Source organism: Balearica regulorum, chromosome 2, assembly GCF_011004875.1.
Source record: "Balearica regulorum gibbericeps isolate bBalReg1 chromosome 2, bBalReg1.pri, whole genome shotgun sequence".
Taxonomy (NCBI): Eukaryota; Metazoa; Chordata; class Aves; order Gruiformes; family Gruidae; genus Balearica; species Balearica regulorum.
The window spans coordinates 21,037,247-21,056,848 of record NC_046185.1 but is presented as its reverse complement, the minus strand read 5'-3'; the positions used below and the strand labels follow the sequence as shown (position 1 = coordinate 21,056,848).

At 41.0% G+C, this 19,602-nt stretch overlaps 1 protein-coding gene across 4 annotated transcripts in view; it reads left to right on the top strand.

Annotated features, from left to right (window-relative positions):
* The first annotated feature begins 10,324 nt into the window (after nucleotides 1-10,324).
* The window catches only part of OXR1 (oxidation resistance 1), a 299,537-nt gene continuing 290,259 nt past the window's right edge, over nucleotides 10,325-19,602 (top strand). The window contains exon 1 of one of the 4 annotated variants that reach the window (XM_075743500.1): nucleotides 10,325-10,582. The gene's annotated coding sequence lies outside the window, so the exon portion shown is untranslated. The remainder of the gene's footprint in view (nucleotides 10,583-19,602) is intronic. The other 3 variants (XM_075743497.1, XM_075743499.1, XM_075743502.1) reach the window with 3 other exon arrangements.

Genomic DNA, 19,602 nt, shown 5'->3' with positions numbered 1-19,602 from the left:
CTTCTGGACCTCTATTTACCTGAGGGGAAAAGACATGTAGAAAAAGTGTCAAAGTGGCAATCAAATTCTCTAAGACCATCCAAACATTCCTGATGTACAATGTTGGTACCATATATAAAAGTTTAATCACAAACACATTTGGTTCCCAATCCCTTCCCAGTGTTGATAAATCTCTTGGGAACTTCAGTAAAGCAATTTTTGACCAGGGCTGCCTAAGAGGTCAGAAACGCAGGACAGGAAAGACCTCTTCGTTTAGTGGGTTCGGACCCTGACATTATAAACAGACAAGTCACGTAATCCCTTCCATGAAATTTCCTGAATTTAATTGTTTTGTCATATAGGGATCCTCTTCTCATTTTTATTGTATATGTATTAATAGCTAATTTATAGTAATTTGCTCCTCTACTAAGATGTCCCTTTAGAGAAAGAAGTTGTTCTTCCTCTCGTCAATAACCATTCTTTTACATATTTAGGGAAAGTCATATTCTCTCCTCTCAGCCTCTTACAAAGCTAAACAAGCCAAAATGTTCTTCCTCTTCTCACAGAGCGAGCTCTCCATGTCCCTGGTAAAACTTTGCAATACCTGTTCCACTTTACATCACTCATTATTATCATTATTATCAATATTATCTCATATTTGTGAATTTAGGTAAGAACATAGAGAAATCAGAGACAGAGAAGATATGTTAGATCATTATTTTCATCACTTTTCATTTCAGGCTTTTGCCCCCAATATGTTTCCTACAAATATGTCTGTTCCAAAATACCTCCAAACATTATAATTCTTAAAATGAAACTTTAAGCAAAATAAATAAATCAGCAAAACCCCACATAATCAGGAGGTTATCCCCCCAGTCATCAGTTTACAGATAAAAATAACAATCTACATTTCCAACTCACAAATGAGCAAGGACTGAATACAAATCTAGAATGAACTAAAGTTTTTCTAAGAATTTTTAAAATCTTATATAATTTAGACTTTACTTTGCCCATAATAGAAGTTATATTTCAGCTTCTTGTACAAAACCCTTATCTGAGTCAAGAATAAATAGCGTATGATGTTCTAAGCTACACAAGAATAGTAACACAGGTATTATTTTATGAAACCTCATGAATTTTCTATCAATATCAGCCCTGTCAGCCCTCTTTTTGGAATTTACAACATTGGTAATTGTATATTATGCATTCAAAAACATAATTAAAGAGCTTTCTGTCCTAAGACATGTAAATAATACACCTTTGAAAATCCAAGCTTAATGGTACAAGAATCAGATAGCTAGAGATCTGTGTATTGAAAGAAATTTGAGAGATCAACTTATTTGACAAAGGATCTAAATTCAAATGAGCGCCAAGATCAAACCACTATTAAAATAATTTCCATCCAGGCAATGTAGCAGAAAAAGTGGTTACAAGCACAGCTAAAAATACCTACCGTGACTCAGAATCTTTGAAAATCCACAATAAAAACAGCCAGTAATGTGCACCTGCAACCCTTTTACTTGTTTTTGTAAATGCTTCGTCTTCATTTTTAAAAGAAACTATTTGCAATGCAGGACCCGAATGTAGAAGATGAGAGAAGTTTCTAGCCTGCTGAGAAACAGCAGGTTTCTGCTGCAACAAACAAAGGAGCAAACAGGAAAACAATCTGAGATCCTGTTTGTATTGGCTTAAAGATTGCTTAAAAATATGATATTGGCTGTTTGCTGCATTACTAGTAGCAGTCATTTATCTCTGCATCATTCAGCAAAGAAAATATGATGGGAACCAAGAATTCTCAGTAGCAGCAAAAAGAGGTATGGACATTCAGGTGTTTAGTATAGAATGGGAAAAGTTATTGTGAAGATCGTATAAAAAACACAGGTGCAGGATAAAAAGCTTTTAAAAATTGGATTGAATAAAGGAAATAGGTCTGTATTTTTACACCTTTCTTTCCAACATGGAATTGAAAAATTCTGAAATATTTCACTTTTGTAATTTTGAAATTTTTTTTAATTTAGAAATGATTTTTTTTTAAATTAACTATACATATTTTAAAGAAAAGGTAAACTGGCTCTGAAATTTCAAGATTAAAATGTGGAGGAAGGCTTCTTTTTTTGAGATAAAAGGAAACAGTCGAATTTTTTTTTTCCTAAAAAATTCCCTCCTTTCCCCCCCCATGTTTCTTGTTTATTTAATTTGGGGTTTTCTTACATAATTTCTTTCAAAAGATAGAAAATTTTAATTTTTACTTAAGCTAGTTCAGCATTCTTATGGTATTTGGAGAATTTGCTTGTCTATTTATGGGGTTTTTTTCAGTCTAGTTCCAAACAAAGCCGAAGTTGAACACATAATTTTCAGCAGCTGAGACATATTTACATTGCTTGATAGTAGCCATGTCAGTTGTGCAATCCAGTCTTTCTTTTTTTTTTTTTTTTTTACCTCCAGACAGAAGTGCATCGGTATGATTGTGCTGCCAACTACCAGATGAGCAGGGCTATGATTTTCCTGATCCTAAAACACCTATGTGGTCATCTGTAGCATCAACAGTAAAACTTCTGTCACCTTGGTGCTGCGTCAATAAGCTTCCTATGACAACTAGCAGTTGTAGTTAACTCTTTATTCTAGGTAAGTTTTTTTAAAGCTTACAGAAAATATGCAATTGGAATACTGCCTGTTATGCCCACAGTGAAATTACCAAATCTCAAGGCAATTGTATCACAGTGATTCCAGGAGTGAAGTACTTCAGAGGAACATCTGATCAGGTAGCCAGATTTCTTTGTTTTCATGAATATAGAAGCAAATAGTGCAAGGCGTGAATGTTTCGTGCCTTCCTTGCCTTTTACCATCCTTCATGCTCCTTAACATTGCTTTTGCTGAGTGCTAACCCTGTGTCATGCCAGAATACAAATACTAAAATGCAACTTCAAGTACATACCTTGACCAGCTATTTCTGGGCAGCCTATATGTCATTATTTAACAAGACATACACTACAGATATAGATCTTGGCTTAGCTAAAATAATTTTCTCCTGTGGCTTGAATTTAAATTTTGCACTTATTCTTAATCCATCTTGGAAGCAGTTTACGTTTTGGCTTACTGCATCTTTGTATTTTTCTGTCAGAGTTAGAACAGCAGAGATCGAATGTAGTATTTAAGAAGTGACATTCCTCTTATTTTTCACTTGGTTTTATTTTGTACTGTTTTGTGGGGGGTTTTTGTTGGTGTTTTGTTGTTGTTTTTTTTTTAAATGGTGGGACTAGTTTTCTAGGTGGTTAAAAACCACACTTCCCAGAGCTGATTGAAAATTTATAAGGCTCTGTCAAAGACTGACATGTCTTCCTTTTAAGAGCATATAACTAATTGTCCTTAGAACAGCAACTGCGATGTATTTAGTTTCAGCAAGTTGGTTTTTTTATAAAGGCTACTGAAGACTTTAATTTTATTAATTTTTTTACTAATGGGTTTTGCTTTATAAATCCACATGGAAATTGCATGGAAGGCAAGTTTTTAACTAGTTCCAAAGAAAACTTGCAGCTGCACTTTTTCCCCCCCGGTATATTGCCTGTTGGTTATTGGAGGCCCCCCCTATTTAAGATGATGATACGTTGCTTGCTGTTAGTTTCTACAATAGTGAGATGTATGATTTCTGTGGAATCATAGATGATCTCAGCACACTTGTAGTCTTCACATTAATGTATAGAAGAAAACCAATAGCTCAACCACATCGGTGCATGCCCTGGCCTGGGTCTGCTGACTACCAGAGACCTCGCCTAGTCTTCCTTTGTAAACAACCACATGATTTGTTTGAGATTACTGAGGGAAATCAAGGGCCGTATTAGATTAAATATTGATCCCAAAGTAGCATGCTGCACTTGTCTCTCTTGTTTTTAATAGCAGCACTAATAGCACTCTGGTCTTACTGCTGCTTTCCGAGAGACCGATGCTTCCGGCTGCTTCCTGGTGCAGAGTGCTCCATACACGCACTTCTTCCCACATTAAAGATCTCACATTCTCTATTTATTTTGAGTTTTATAATATCTACTGCAACTTGTAGGTCCTACAATAATTAAATAATAGAAAAGTTATAATTTTCTGTTTTACAGGGGCATAACTTCGGTAATGTTGAAAGCAGGCTGGAACTGATTTATGATTTATTTTATTACTGAAGAGTACTGAGAAACTATTTCTGAAGCATTTAATACATTTACATAAGTAATATAAGCCTGTGACTGTGTTCATAACACGTTACCCAATTATTGGTGTCTTTGAAAACAAAGCAAATTAATCTCATGTATACAAATCTGCATAATGTGTGAAAGTAATGCATGAGCTGAGTAAGTTTCCTATACACTACTGAGAACAGTACACGCACAACCTGAAAGTAAAATGTTCACCTCCAAACCCCCAAATGCCTGGCAGAACTCTCAGTTAAAGAAGTCAGGGATGGATATTTAAATTCCAATGTCTAAGGAAAAAAAAAACCACAACAACTTCAAAGCCCACAGAGGGCAGTAAAAAGTAGATTACTGCAGACTGATTGGGAAAAAACATTGATTACAGCAAAGAAAATGTCTGAGGGGAACATGGCCAACAAATTTGAAATGCTGGAAATGCTGAACTTACTCTGAATAAAAACACATTCTGTATTCTTCCTAGGTTAATATATAAGGTTATTTTCCTTTCACATTAATAAGGAATTATTAAAGTTTGTTATGTTTGAAATTCAGCTCTATTTTGTGGTGTTTCTCCTAACAATTCTATTTCTTACATACAAAACCTTTTCTAAAGAAAGAACATAGACTCATTCACTGAGCAACACTTGCATTGCTGCCAGTGCATTTTCTGTGTAGCAATAGCAGGATGAATCCCCTCTGCTTTGCTCTGATCAAACTCCTCTAACAGGAGGCTGTAGAAAATATGTGATTTGTCATTTGTTTCCTCTTACAGACCAAAATCTGCTGCTCATTCTGCCACTGACACAGACTGACCTGTTAGCAGCAAAAATGGCTGTTTGACATGGTCAGAGAAGAATAAAGTATACCAGAAAGATAATGAATTTCAGAAGTATGGATATCCAAGGGTTTTGAACCACTCATGTCCACTGGCCATTCCTCTGGAGTGTATGGTGGCAGAGCCCCTTGGTGATGCACAGAACGGACACTCAACAGTAACAATCACCAGTTATGAAGGATTGTGGGATATGGTTAGACTCTTTAGAAATCTTCTAAATGTCCTTAGCAAGATCTCTATGTGTTCAGGACTTGCATGGGAGATAGGATTTTGGCCATTGTGAATTCCAGTGCAGAGAAAGCTATTTATACCAAATCTCCAAAGGCCTTTGCCAGTCATGCTTAATGAATATTAATAGTGAAACTGGGATTTTTTTATATAACGTCCTGGTTTATCAAATGTAAGGAGGCTTTTCACTGCAGTACCCTTAAATTCTAAATAACACAGCAGCATGCCATTAGCTACCTCTAGAGTCAACAGAAATCACACTTGGGGTTGAAGTATGGATATGATCCCTCCTGGGGATCACACATAGTGTAATTTGCACAGCAGAATTTTTCACAGGTATTAACTAACCCAGTATACTGTCTCCAGCAGTGACAGGAGATGCTATTTGGAGACAGTATATAAGCCTAAACTTTTTGTAGTCTGTTCACCTAGTACTGTCCTAGAATCCACAGCTCTTAGATTCCAGGTACTGAAGGCAATTCCCAGCCTTGCCATTTACTGTTTACACATCTGATGTCTACAGGTTTTGCCAATTCTGTTTTGAATGTGCTGATGAGGTCTGCCTCCACAACCTCTTGGGGTAATACTTTCCAGAAGACTACTATCCACTGTGTTTATTTAGGCAAGTGCTTTCTTTCATCTATTTTACACTTTGCAATACTTTCATTGATTTTCCCCAGTGCCATGGAATTTGGTGAACCATCTCTCTCATCCACTTTTTGTCTTACCTACTGCTTGCACAATATTGTAAACCTCAGCCACGTGCCCCCTCATGCTTCTCTTCTCCATGTTGAAGAGCACCAGTCTTTCCATTCTCCCCTCACAAGGCAATTGCTTGCTCATGACAGTTGCCTTTCTCTGTGCCTTTTCTACCTCTGTGCTTCGGGGTTGCGGAAAGCAGCAAAGTGCTACCTCCACCCTGATGAAGCCTAATGCTTCATTGGCTTTTTTGGCTACTGCTGCACATTGAAGTGAGAACTTCAGAGAATGGTCAACCATGACTCCAAGAGCTCTTTACTGAGTTGTAGCTGCCAACCCTGAGTTCAGCTTCATTTAAGCACAATTTAGATGATTTTCTCTAAATGTATTATCGTACGCCTTGTGCCCCCTTCTCTTTCCCCTTCACTTCAGGGACTCTGTGTAATAGTCCCAGTTATTCCTTACGAGAATCTCACATTTCTCAATCCCCTATGACTTATTTTCCTGTTCTAACAAAAACTTCCTTTGCCTTCTGTTCTCATTCCCTCCAAAGGTAGTCTCCACAGCAGTGAGGTTTATGTTCCCCACATTCCTGCTCCCATGTGCCCACGTTCCCTACTTTACTCCCCATACCGCCATCCCATTGTGATCCCTATCCTGGGGTTTCCCTACTTCCAGCCTGTCGGGGTTCTGTGGGAACTGGTCCCCTTCCAATCCCTACTCCACACATGCCTCCACAGCAGGAGGCCCTCACATGCTCCTTTTCCTCTACTCCCACCACTCTCCTTGTACTTTTTCTCTATTTTAGTTCTTAAAATTCAATGGACTCATGCCCCCTGTCCCCCATGCCTAGAACATTTTTGTAAACTTTGGAACTAATTGGATGTGGGTTTTGAAAATTGTGATACAGATACATCATAATAATCTGATATAAAATGTTAATCAGTATTTCAAACACTATTTTTCTCCTAATCTTTCAGGTTGGGCTTATTTTCCTCATCCTTCTCTCACAATTATTTCTAAGAGAGTTCAAATTCAGAGTCAATGTAAATCAATGGCAGGGGGGAGGGAAAAAATAGAGATATATTTGCTTAGAGACCTGTGATAGTATTGAGTAAAAATTATGATGCCTCTTCATGCACTATGAAGCATCAGTCATCCGGTTTTATTTTGTGCTTTTAACTGTAACCCAAAAGCTGTGAGGTGGATAGTATCTTCCAGCAAATTGTTCCTCTTCCCTTGAGCACGGCAGGACCCAGACTGACCATGCCAGCCGTTTTGCTGCTCTGAAGAACATCTCCCATTTGGGTCCCAGCCCCACGGCTGGATTCTCTCTGTGCATCTCTCCATTCTTCTGTACCTAATAACATGAATTTTGGTTGGGTGCCCTCTCCCTGTAGTCTTTAGTTTAAAAGGCTGTACAAGAAATGGTCACATAAAGGATCACGATCCATGAGGAAATAACCTTTACCTTTTATTTACACCTGTATTAAAACTTCCAAGTTATATCCCTTGAAAATGATTTTTGCCCTGAAAGAAATAATAATAAAAAAAATACTAAAAAAAAAAAAAAAAAATCAATGCATATTCTACCTACCACACGGGAGATTATGTACTTGACTATACTGCAACGTTACCTAGGGCAGTGAACATGAAAGGTAAGGGTGCTGGAATGTAGCTTTGAGTTACACAAGGAGAGGGTTGAGAAGAGAGAATCTGAACACTGCTGTCAGGGAGAAGGGTGAATATAGCAATGAGAGGAGGAAACTGAGAGGACTGAGGTGAAAGTCTGAGAGCCAGAGCCAGTCGCTCATACGTCACAGCCTCAGACCACCACCAATGTGGAATTATAGGAGATTGATACATTTTACTAGAGCCTTCCCAAGTAACATGAAGAGAGATTTGCTAAAGCGTTGTGCTATTCATGGAGACCAAAGCTGCACGTTTTCTGCGTGCTGAGGGATTGTTCCTCTTCTGTCGTCTGGCAGGGGCACAGTAGCACAGCAGATATTTAAATCCTTGTTGCTGTGTAGGTACAAAATGCAACTCCATGGATATTTCTGCTGAGCAAAACTGGAAGGAGAAAGGAAGAGCATCCAGCTTCAGACAAGTGTCTGCTTCCAAATAATTTATAGTTCACTGATCGGCACAGCAGATGCTGCCACCACTTATTTGCTAATGTCCAGTTTGGTAATTTGCATCTGGGTGATGATGATGTCTTTTGAATGCTGGAATTATAAGAATTTATTATCTTAAGCAAAATTTTTTGTAATTTCATGCAATTTATAACAGCATAGCTTGGGTAAGAAAGATCCATATATGTTTATCTCTCCTTGTAAAAGCAGCTATATTTGACAAGTTCTAAAGAGATTCCTCATAGATAAAGATGTGAGAATGATAATGCAGCTACCCCTGAAGAGAATGATAATGCAGACTTCTAAAAAAATAAATGTTTTCTTCACCATTATTTCAACAGAAACATTTGTTCCCATGATGGATGGTCTTCTGCACTCCCTAGGCAGCAAGAGTCCCCAGTTGAAAGCTACTCTCCTGAGACTCAGGACATCTTTCGGTCTCCTGATTTAGCTAGAGCCGTATGATGGTGAAGGTGCAAACTGTTCTCGGAAATTCTCCAGAGGTTGCCCACTGCTCCTGCAGAGCTCCAGCTGCAACCAGAAATACATTAGCCCTCTGCTATCCCAGGCTGCACTCAGAAAACTGCCTTTCCTATTTCTCCTGCTGTCTATCTCAAGATCAATAGCTCCAGGTGAAAGAATTACATAATTTTTTTTTTTCATCACTTTGTACAGTTATGCATGCTGCATAGCTTACAACTTCTTATAATACATAGTGTGAAGGCTGCTGTTAGGCACAGACTACAGAATAGAGTGTATCTCATGACTTACAGAGTGAGGAGACAATTAGTGAACATGATTCATTCCCTTTTTAATACTATAATCTTCGTGACATCATCTTTTGTTTCTTAAAGTACTGCAGCAGTGTTGCCTACATAACCTTGTCTAATAATCTATCCCATTGTATGTCAGTCTGTGAGGAAAATTGCTTCCTTGCTCTCGCTTTATTTGACATTACTGACAAGTAACGTTTCCTTTCCTGATTATACTCACCTACATGTAACTGAGCTTTTTTTCTGCAGTAGCTTTTGCTGAAGGCTGTGTTAGAGTTCAGAGTAAGATAAACTTCCAGCGCTCTCCTCTCATGCCCAGTGAAATAAATGAAACTTTCCTAACACGGTAATCTTGATTGTACGTACTATTTATTGTACATGATGTCATCCAAGTAGCAACTTATCATTATGCAGATGTTGTCCGATATTCTTTTCTGAGAACTTATTTAGTATTCATGCTGTAAAGATGTTTTTCGTGCAGCAGTGATTTTCTGTATCAGAATTCAGCAAAACTCTGAACTCCTGCTAGGGTAACACAATTTTAGGCTTTGGAGTACATTTATAAATCTAAACCAATGTGGTGTCGTGTTTATTCTTACTGGTCTTTTAGGAAGGCAGGGAATGACAAGCCACAGCTTAAAACACACATCAGAAACTCCCATTTGCAAATGCTTAGGGGGCTTTTAATTTCTAACAATTATCTACAGCTCTTAGGTTTGAAACGCAGTAGTGTCTGTGAAAGGAGAGCATGATCACGTCATTTCACTTGCGACTTGTATCTTCCAGCCTAGAAAATTGTATTTAGGGTGTTGTTTTGCAAGCTCTTTGCTTTGGACCTGTCACATTCTCATCTGCCTGCTCTGAACTTCACTGGAGAGCTCCTGTGAGTTTGCTAAACCTAACACCTCAGAGCAGGACGGAGATGTCTTCTGAGAAATACTGCACGAAAATACCGCTTGGCATCCTCTCTCACACTTTCTAGACCCGATTTCTGAAGCTGCCGCTTCACAAGGGCGCCCGGCCCTGAGGAAAATTCCCCGGCCCTAAGATACGCTGCCCGGCCCGGCGCTGAGGTGAGGGGCCCAGCGCTGAGGTGAGGGGCCCGGCCCGGCGCTGAGGTGAAGTGAGGGGCGGGCAGAGCCCGGCCACCGCCCCATTAGACGCTCCCAAGAGCCCCCCAGAGCCGCGTCGCGCGGTGTTCGCCCCGGCTCGCTTCGGCGGGAGTAGCCGCAGAGGAGCGTACCGCAGGGCTCCCGCTGCAAAAGCCGCAGAGGAGCGTACCGCAGGGCTCCCGCCGCAAAGGCGCGGACAGGACCCGGGCGCGGTAGCGCAGGCATCGCCGCGGTTTCAGCGCCTCTCCTCCGAGGCCGCAGGGAGGACCCGCGCGGCGGGAGGTCACCCCCCCCGTCCCGGGGAGGCGCCCCCTGCCCGGGGCTGCGGGGAGCGAGGCCGCTCTGCCCCTTTAAGCTCCAGCTGTTCTTTTCTGCGGCGCCTATTTTTAGCTCATCCTCTTGGTAGCATCCAGCTCTGGCCCCTATTTCTCCGTGCTCCCCTCCTCCCTCCCCCCCCCCCCCCGGTGGTAGGTTCCGCACGGCGGCGGCGGGGGGACTGAGCATGTCCGAACCCGCTCGGCAGCGGCCGCCGCGCCGGGGCTGCGCTCGCGCGCCGCGCTCGCAGGGCGGGAAGGAGGGCGCGCGGCCGGGGGCCGCGTGAAGGAGGCGCGTGCAGCTGCTTCGCGGCGCTCGCCGCCGCCCGCAAGTAAGTTTCTCCGCGGGCGCGGGGTGCCCGCCGCGGGGCCGGGCGGGCGGGGGCGGGGGGGGCAGCGGCGGCCCGGGGCAGGGGCTCGGAGTTCGGCGCCCCCTCTGCCCCTGAGGGGGGCTGGCGTCGGGTGGGACGAGCTGCGCGACAGGCTGCCCCTGTCCGCCCGGCTGCGCGCCCCGCGGGGCCGCCGCAACTTCTCGGCTGCCCGCGGCCCGGCGCCCGGCGCTCCGGGGGGCAGCGGTTCGCCTCCGCGTTGCGGGGTCCTGCCGCCTCGGGCGCGGGCCGCGGCCTGCCGGCTCGGCTCCGCCACGGCGGGTCCGCGCTGCGCGGCTCGGCGGCGGGGGAGCGCGTCTCCTCAGGTGCGTGTGGCGGCCCCGCCGCCGAGAGGGACGGTCCGGTCCGGTCCCGGCGCGGTCCGCGGCTGCGAGCGCCGCAGGGAGAAGCGGGAGGCTGCGCTCGCCCTGCGAAGAGGGCGCGATACGAAAATACCGAGCAAGTAGCTGCGCAGCCAGTGCATCATCAGAACTAGCAAGGCTGTGGTGTTAAAGGAGTTTCTGATTTAACAGATGGCACCGTAGGAAAGAAAGTGTTTGCTGAGAGAAACTAATGACATACGTTTTTGCTCCCTCGTGTGACGATTCATTCTTGGTGTTCTTCTAGTTTAGCAGGTGTGCTGCGTTTTAACTTACCTGTCAGTAGCAAACAAATACCAAACTGTGCCCCGAGGTTTTTTTTTCTCTGAAAATGGGGTTTTGATATTCATTAAAAAAAAAAAAGCTTATTCTGTTGTTGTTCCTTTCGTATGTAAAGCCAGTTTGAATACTGTTTGTTACTGATACTAGGGAATGTAAAGTTCTTCACTTAATATTGAAAGCGACATGATTTAGTTAATTTCTTTTCCCATCCTCTGCCATGAGGAAAGGTTTCAGAAACTGCTTCCCTATTCAGAAGTGGCTCATTGCTGTTTGCAAAGTTTTATTAAGACAGCCATCTAATTAAAATGATTAAGTAATAGGGGAAGGGGAATTTGAGGAGCTTTCTGTGAAACTGAACATCACTTATGAAAATTCTGTTGCTTAGCCTGTCGCTGGTGACAGAGTTGGACTAAGTGAGGGCAGGTAAGGTGCTCTTGGTGGACTCTCTGTCTTAATTTTCATTAGACCGTTCCGGTAGGTATTCTCAGTTTAATGAGTTTTTGATACTCTTGCAGGCATGATTATCTTTGCACATTGACTTAGATTTGGTGAAGTACTCAGAGAGATGAATATTCATATAAGTTTAAATGTCTGCAGATTAAAATTTAGAGGTATTTTAAAGTAGTTAAAGACCCAGAACTTGCCATCCATGCTGCGTATATTCCTGATTCTGTTAATTACTGTTATTGCAGTGAAGACAGGAAGACTGCTATGTGGTTGTTTCCGTAGCTCTGCAACTCTTCCCCTCTCTCAAATGAAACAACCCCCCCTCCAAACAATAACAATTGATCTGTGTGTTTCTGAAAGCCAGTCAGTGTGTGAGATTGGGATCTGACTTGTGCATGAATAAGCTGCTGTCCTGTCAGTTCCATTTTTATGAGTATGCATTAATGGGGAAAAAATGAATTCTGGAGTAGATCCGTTTTGCCTGCTGCACAAGACTGTAAGAGAGTGCAGCAGGAAAGAACAGCTTGTGTTACCTATGTTGACGACATAGTGAAAAATAAGGAGGGAAATTTTTGTGCGTGGCAACCTGCCATTTTTCTCCTGTAATTAGATTTGAGCTGAAATAATACTAGGTTTTTCAAAAACATTGTTCAAAATATCAGAAGCCTTTGAAATCTGAGTGTTAAAAATGCCTTTCCTTATGCTCTTGGAGTAATAATTTAATAGGTCGCATTTGTGTTGCATTTTACTGTTATGACATTTTAATACTTCTCATTATAGTTCCAGAGCTCATACAGATTAATAGAATTATTTCAGCATCCTAACCAGATAAGCATTCTTTGATAGCCAAAGCATATGCAGATGGAGCATATAAGCATATCCTTAGAATATATGCTGTGGTATAATTACTGTAGAATCTCGGTTGATTCTTCATTTCTTCTCCAGCCCAACTACTGGAAATAAGAAAATTATTTGAGTGGCAATGGGGTTACACATTAATTGTTTGGGAATGTCTAGTTAGCAGCTGCAGTGTTTGCACATAGCTATTTTTCCCTTCAGGCAGAAAAAAGTAATTCTAATCTTCTTTCTCCGTGCATGTCTTCCCTTGAAAACTCTTTCTCCATTATTCACTTAATCTAAGGAAATATCTTCCAATTTTTAATTTTTTTTAATAAAGTGTGTCATCTCACATTATAGGAAATCAGCTGTTAATTCGCAAGAAGATCTCTTGGCTTTCATTTTTGTTGATGAGCTACTGTAACATTTCTTCTTCACCCTTTAGTGAGCTGCTGTTGTTTCTTAAGTTACTATAGGAAAAGTATTAAATTTAGCATACTATTGAGGCACACATGGAAGGTGACCACCTTACAGAAGCAGTTACTGCTGACAAGCATGGCTGCATGTCAGGTTAGCACAAGATAGCTACATGTTCATCAGTGGATTCACTCAGGAGATATTGATACTTTAGTTTAATAGAGCCATTTACTTAAATTTAGGATGGCTTCCTTGTCTACTGCAGCAGATATTTGTTAAGGTAGGGTGTCTTTGGTGTGTGAACTGTTGCCATCAGAGGCAGAAGAAGCAGTTTGGGATAGGCAAAGAATTGCATGTGCTCCAAAGCTCTTGGGGAAGACCTTCAAGTGCTTGAAAAAGACTGCTATCTTCAGTTCATCAGTGGTGCCAGGAACAGATGCTCCCGTGGTGTACTGCAGCAGTGAGCTGTAAATTACCCTTTTATTCTTGCATCTGCTCCTACTAGTTTTACCTTCTCCATATCTGTGTCTAATCTTGAGTATCTCCTGGATATCTCATGATGTGTTGTGGATGTGTCACATGGTTTCTAAGACAGGAAGTTGTTGGATCTGCAGGTCAAAATCTTTCAGATTGCGCAGAGGTCTCTGTCACAGAGAGAGCTTATCTGTGGCTGCAGCAGTACAATTAGCAAGTTTCTCCAGTATGTAAGGTTACTGCCTGTATCTCTCAGTTACACATTGAAGCAAGTAATGATCTCCTGGTTTCTTACATTGCTCTAGCAAAACAGAGATAGAAGGAGTATTTGCTACTTTTTGTTATTCTACTGCCTGTAGTAGAGTTTGGAGAGGAAGAAAAAAAATCAGAGAGAGAAGTAGGGAGGAAAGTACATAAACCTGTGTTAATCTTCCACAGCTATTGTGCTGAGAACAAACTGGAGTTTTGGCTCCTTAACTCTTACCTGGCATGAGGGGAAAGGACCATTCGGCTTCACTTTGTTACTCCTCAGGAATACACTCAGGTATCTTTATCACTTGATGCTTGAGAGATCATGCGAAGAAGGGGGGGGTTATGTGGGACCAAAGGGAAGAGAGGACAGCTACCCACAAGCTGGACATGTCTCGTAGTGGAATCCTGAACACAGCTTACAAACATGCCATTTGTCACAGAACAACAGCTTGTACATTCTCTGGGGCCAGCATAGCACGTTGTCCACATAGCCCAGGGATGGTAACATGGGAAAAAAATTGGGATTCTGAGCAGCAGGATGAAGTGTACTGTGGTGGTGTATCACAAGAGCATTTGTGTAAGTTCTCCTTGAATAGCTTGAGGCCATGAAAGGTGTATCAGTCTCCTCTTTATTCTATTTTTGTGGATCCAGTTGTTCTCAGGCTTGGACTGGTAAGTCTAAGCCAATTTATATATTTCTGGGAAGCTTTTATGACTGTTTTGTTCCATATGATGGGGGTCCTGTTCTCCCCTCACCTCCCAAGATTAGGAGTGAATTAACAAAGTACTTACTGAGTAATAGTTCATCATCATTGGAAACCTGACTGACTGATTTGAAAAAGAGAGTTGGGGTTAAAACTCGTGAAGGAACAAGAAGATTCCCCCAGCACAACCGTGGATATTATAAAACCAGAGGGACATGTGCAGTGACTTCCCATATAATAGAAACTGGTGGACTCTGAGTAAATTCTTGGTTGAATGAGACTTACCACTTAGAAAAAAGTTACTTGTCATTTTGAAATTTGGAGTAAGGCCCTCTTAAGACTTGTGAATGCATCCAAATCCATTGTAAGCTTTCCAGTTATTAATTAGCCTAGATGTTTGCTACTAATAACTTGTTTTTAGCTTGGTGTTGTTTTTATTCAACTTCAGCTATCAGATCTGTGTGCCAGTTCAAAGAGCTACACATTGTCCAATATTTTTTTCTGTGAAAGTACATATAGATTGATGAAGACCTCTTGATAAGACTGAGCTCATCAGCTCTCTTGCTGTTTATGTATTTTCAGTCCTGTTTCATTTTTGAGACTAGTCAGTTACTCTGTTTTCTGTCACTTGGAAGTTAGGCCTACTGTGTGTCCTGGATACAAATGCTTTTCCTGAATGTGCAGTAACTTCACACACAAATAAAATGATTAAGGCAAAAAAGGTCAGTGCCTTAATAGGAGGGAGAGAACATAAAGAAATCTTTAATGGTGAGGTAGGTACAAGTTTTTTAATACTTTGCTAGTAAACAGTGAAAGATCAACAGTGAAAGAGGAAATTTTGAACACTCTAAGCGGAGCTTAAGCTGTTGTTAACAAAAGCAAAGTTTTCTGAGGAAGGTGGGAACTTTGGTCAGTGAGTAAGAACCTTAGTCATGTAAGATCCACTGTTATAGTTTACACATTCTTCAGCAAATCAGTGACCAAAGAGTAACACTTGGAGTCAGCCTGGGACATACCCCTTGCATACCTGTAAAGGCACAGTTGACATCTGTGCAATCATGGATGTGCAGTATTTCTTACTGAGCAAGTAAAGCAAAGCTGTAGCAGTTCTATATCAAACATAGGATACCTCTGGAAGACCAAGTATTGCCTCTTGGTAGCGTGGGTGCCTTGCTAATTCAGTGGTACCATTTGTACCCACTTTCGTTTTGGAAGGTGTTCTCACAGCCATTGGAACAGATTACTAGGAAGCATCTTGTCTGTCTTCAGTGGATGATCTCACCCATTAAAACACCAAATTGGGAGAAAAAAAATCCGCTATGTGAACACATAGTGTGGCTGCTTAATTGTTATGCTTTTTCCTTCTAGACACTTTATGTATACAATTCCCATTCATTTTACTATGAACTTAAGTTGTGGAAACAGAGGAGAAGAATCATCATCTGTCTCCTGTGCTCCTTTGTATAAAATGCTTTTGGGATGCACAAAATTGGGATGCACAAATTCATAGGTAAAACATAGTTTGCTTACGTACTCCTATAGATAACAAGTATCCAGAAACTTTTATATAATATGACATGCACATAAAGATAAAACTTTGATACTATAGCCAGAATTCTTTTTTTCCCCATAGCGTAACACAACCAGATTCCATGGAGTCATTTTCTAAAATAACAGCAAATACATTATTAGTTATTCTTTAATCTAACCATAGCTGTACAAAAGCTTAGTAATAAATCATATTTCATAAATAATACAGAGCATACTAAAATGTTAGTATTTATAGTCACTGCAGCGCAATTGGTTTCACTCATGAGTCTTCTTTATATTTCCTTTGTGATTTTAAATTATTAATATTGTTATATTGCAGAAATTGATATTTATATACTGTTGATGTAAACCTAATCTATTCAGTCATCTGAATCTCTGGCAGTTGAATTCCAAGTTGTCTTACGTATTTTGTTGCACTGAAAAGCCAGGACATCCATGTTGATACAAGCATATTCCAAGATGATTAATCAATGATTATCACAGTTTCTGTAGCTTCTGAAAAGAGAAGCTGTAACAGCTTTTAAGTCCCTTTTAGAGAAGGAAGCAGCTCTTATCCAGGACTACAAACAGCAAGAGCAAGGAAAACATGCAATGGGAAACAAAATGTATTTATTTCTTCTGGCTTTAATTCTCTTCTGGGATTTTATCATTACTCATTGTTGCTTTTCAATAATTTTATCTGGGATTATGACTGTTTTTTTTTTTTTTCTTCTTAGTCAGTATGAACACTAACTGCAGTGAAATATTATGGCCATAGGACTAATGCTAATTCATTAGTAGTCAATCTCACTTCTAGATGAAATCTCAAGCCTCTTGTGGTAGTTTCTGCTTGAATATTTTTTCCAAGAATTACACTAATATTAAGTGTGAACTTAAACCACTGATAGAAGTCATACCTTCTGTTGCCATTAGTGTACAACCTGGCAAAAATAAATTTCTTCACATGCATTTTCCATATGCCAAAAAGAATGATAGTAGCAGGAATTAGCTGGTCCATGTGGAACACTTGGCTGTAAAACTCTTTTCCTTATGCAAACTATCATACTTCCTTTTTCCTTATTTTTTCACTAAAATCTATCATCTCACCTGAAAGCTTATAACCTGAGTTTAAGCTCCACTGAGAAGTTTTACCTGAAGCAGTGAATGACACCTTGAGAATGGAACCAGTGGAATAGCTATTTGTAAGAAATGATAAGGAAAGTTTTGAAGTGGAACTAACATCTAGTAAAGCTTCACTGCTCAATTGATTTTTCTATTTACTACTTCCCAGTGTCTTCCTGTATGCTGTGTATCCCCACTAAAAGCTCTCTACAGTGGAGCGTGTGTGCATTTTAGTGTTTTAGGGAGTTACACACAATCAGCTGTTTTTACAGAATTAAAAGTGTATGTTTTATGTCAAATTAAGCTGTTAATACAGATTATCAAATTTGAGGCTCTGAATATAAGATTTTTCTCAGGTCTCCCTGCCGTAACAGCTGCTCTATGTGCGTTCCCAGAGTAACCTTGCACTTACTTTATCCTCAGACTATGCCTGAAGTGTTGGGTGTAAAGCAGCAACAGCATCCGTGTGCTGCATTGCATCTCAGAATCTACCCCCCGGCACGGCTTTCCATTCAAAGCCTCCCTGTGTTCAGGGGTCCCAGAAGGCACAGCTTTCTTTCAGCTGAGTTTATGTACTCACGTCTAAGATGACAGTGTCAAGCGGGATTTATCCAGCATTTGCTCTTTTCTGCAGCTTTTGAATATGGCAGTGGTGATTTGAAAAAAAAAGTGAAATTTTGGTTATATTGTTTGTCATCTTAATGTCCTTAAAGTTTTGAGGCACTGGGATGTGCCTGGAGTTCAGGTAACCTTATGAGCAGGCATCCTGACTAAAATGCTGAAGCAAAAAGAGTTGTCCTTGGAGCTGGGGATGGTGAGAGAGAAGGTCTCGACTTTGGATCAGATTAGGACTTGGATGAGCTGCCTGGACAAAATCTTAGTGTTGGTTGGATGAAGTTGTCAGAAGGTGGTGAGGGTGACGGGATGGGGCTGAGGGAAGATGACAATGGCACCGGGCAACTGGGAAGATGTGCAAGTAGTGGAGTCTGTGTCTTATGAGGGCTTTACAGAGTCTGGAAGGAATCCAAAGTTTCCAGTTCTTCCTGTCCTGTTGTAATTCGGGCAAGCCTGTTGTAAAGGGTATTTCACCTCAGTGTTCTACCTCCTCACAACCCCTTATCTCTTCCTCTTGTTTATTGTTGTAAACTTATATTTCTGATCCTTGTGGGACTTAAAATATTAGACGTGAAGCTGCCTGGTTATCCAAAGGAAATGAAGACTTTTCCATTTTAGGCTCCATACTTCAAGTCTGTATCTGTAAAATGAAGGCAATACTAGCTGTACAACATAGCATGGTATGAAAAGATAAGTTCATTAATGTTGGCTAAATACTCTAATACTGTGGTGATGATCACCTTGGAGAGGCCCATGAGGAAATTAATACTTCTAGCATCCTAGCAGAGCTTAAGTAGAGTACCATAAGGCTGTGAACTGAACAATGCTGATCAAACTAGACACTGGATACCTTAACTACTTACTCAGTAAATAGTGTCTTTCCTGTTCTCTGTGTGTTGAAGCAGTCTTGGTGGAAAGAAATGCTGCGTGAACACATAGCTGAAAACTGCATAAAGCTGTTTACCTGTGGTTCTTAACTTTGTGAGAATAGCAGTCACGGTATATGAGGGGTTGGTACCTACTGAAGTCCTCATCAAACTGCAACCAGCCTTCTGAATTAGGACGTCTTTGAACAGGTGAAAAGCTCCTTGTAGTGATAATGTGACCATGGGAAAAGAGATCTGTGTAACAGTCCTCATAATCATTGCTACATATAAAGAGAGTAAGTAAACACAGACGGGAGCAAGTGAGACAAAATTAAGATACAAGTGGTCTTGGTTTTGGTGAATGGGATGCTTTTCCTTAGACTCCATGAAGGAAATAAGGGTTTATGCATCAAAATTGTTACTTGTCTGCTGGAAGACTAATATATATGTACGTTGTATCCAACAGCACTAGCAACGGTCTGCAAAATGGGTGAAACTAGTGATGGTGGCAGGGAATGGAGTTGCCCAAGTGGAGAAGCTACATGGGTGGAAGGAGCTTGCAGTGTCTAGAAGGAGAGTGCTGCAGTGATGAAATGTAATCAGAGACTATCTGTGTATCTAGTGTGGCACAGTGAACACCAAGTTGTCTCACTGCAGTTCTGTCACCATCTCCTAATGTTGCTCTTAGCCAGTGTTGCAGTAAGTTTTGAGCAAGGCTTAGATTGTACCTAGAGATCAGGCTTGACCTCACCGAAGCCTTAAAGGAAAGAAATTGCAAATACACAGTTGTACTGAGAAATACCCAGAAAAGATACTTTTACTTCCCCATATGTATTTTCCCCAAATTCCTCTACCTTCTGTTTTTCCCTGTTTTCAGGGTCCTATATAGTAGACATGTCCTAGAACTGTAGCACAGACAGAATGCAAACTTTTTACTGCTTTTCCAATCCCTTTTTATGCTTTCAGTCACTTCTAACCACTTCTGTTTCTCAGGTATACCGAAAGGCAAAAGTTTTGTAAGATACCTTCATCAGTGACATAGACAGTAGGATCGAGTG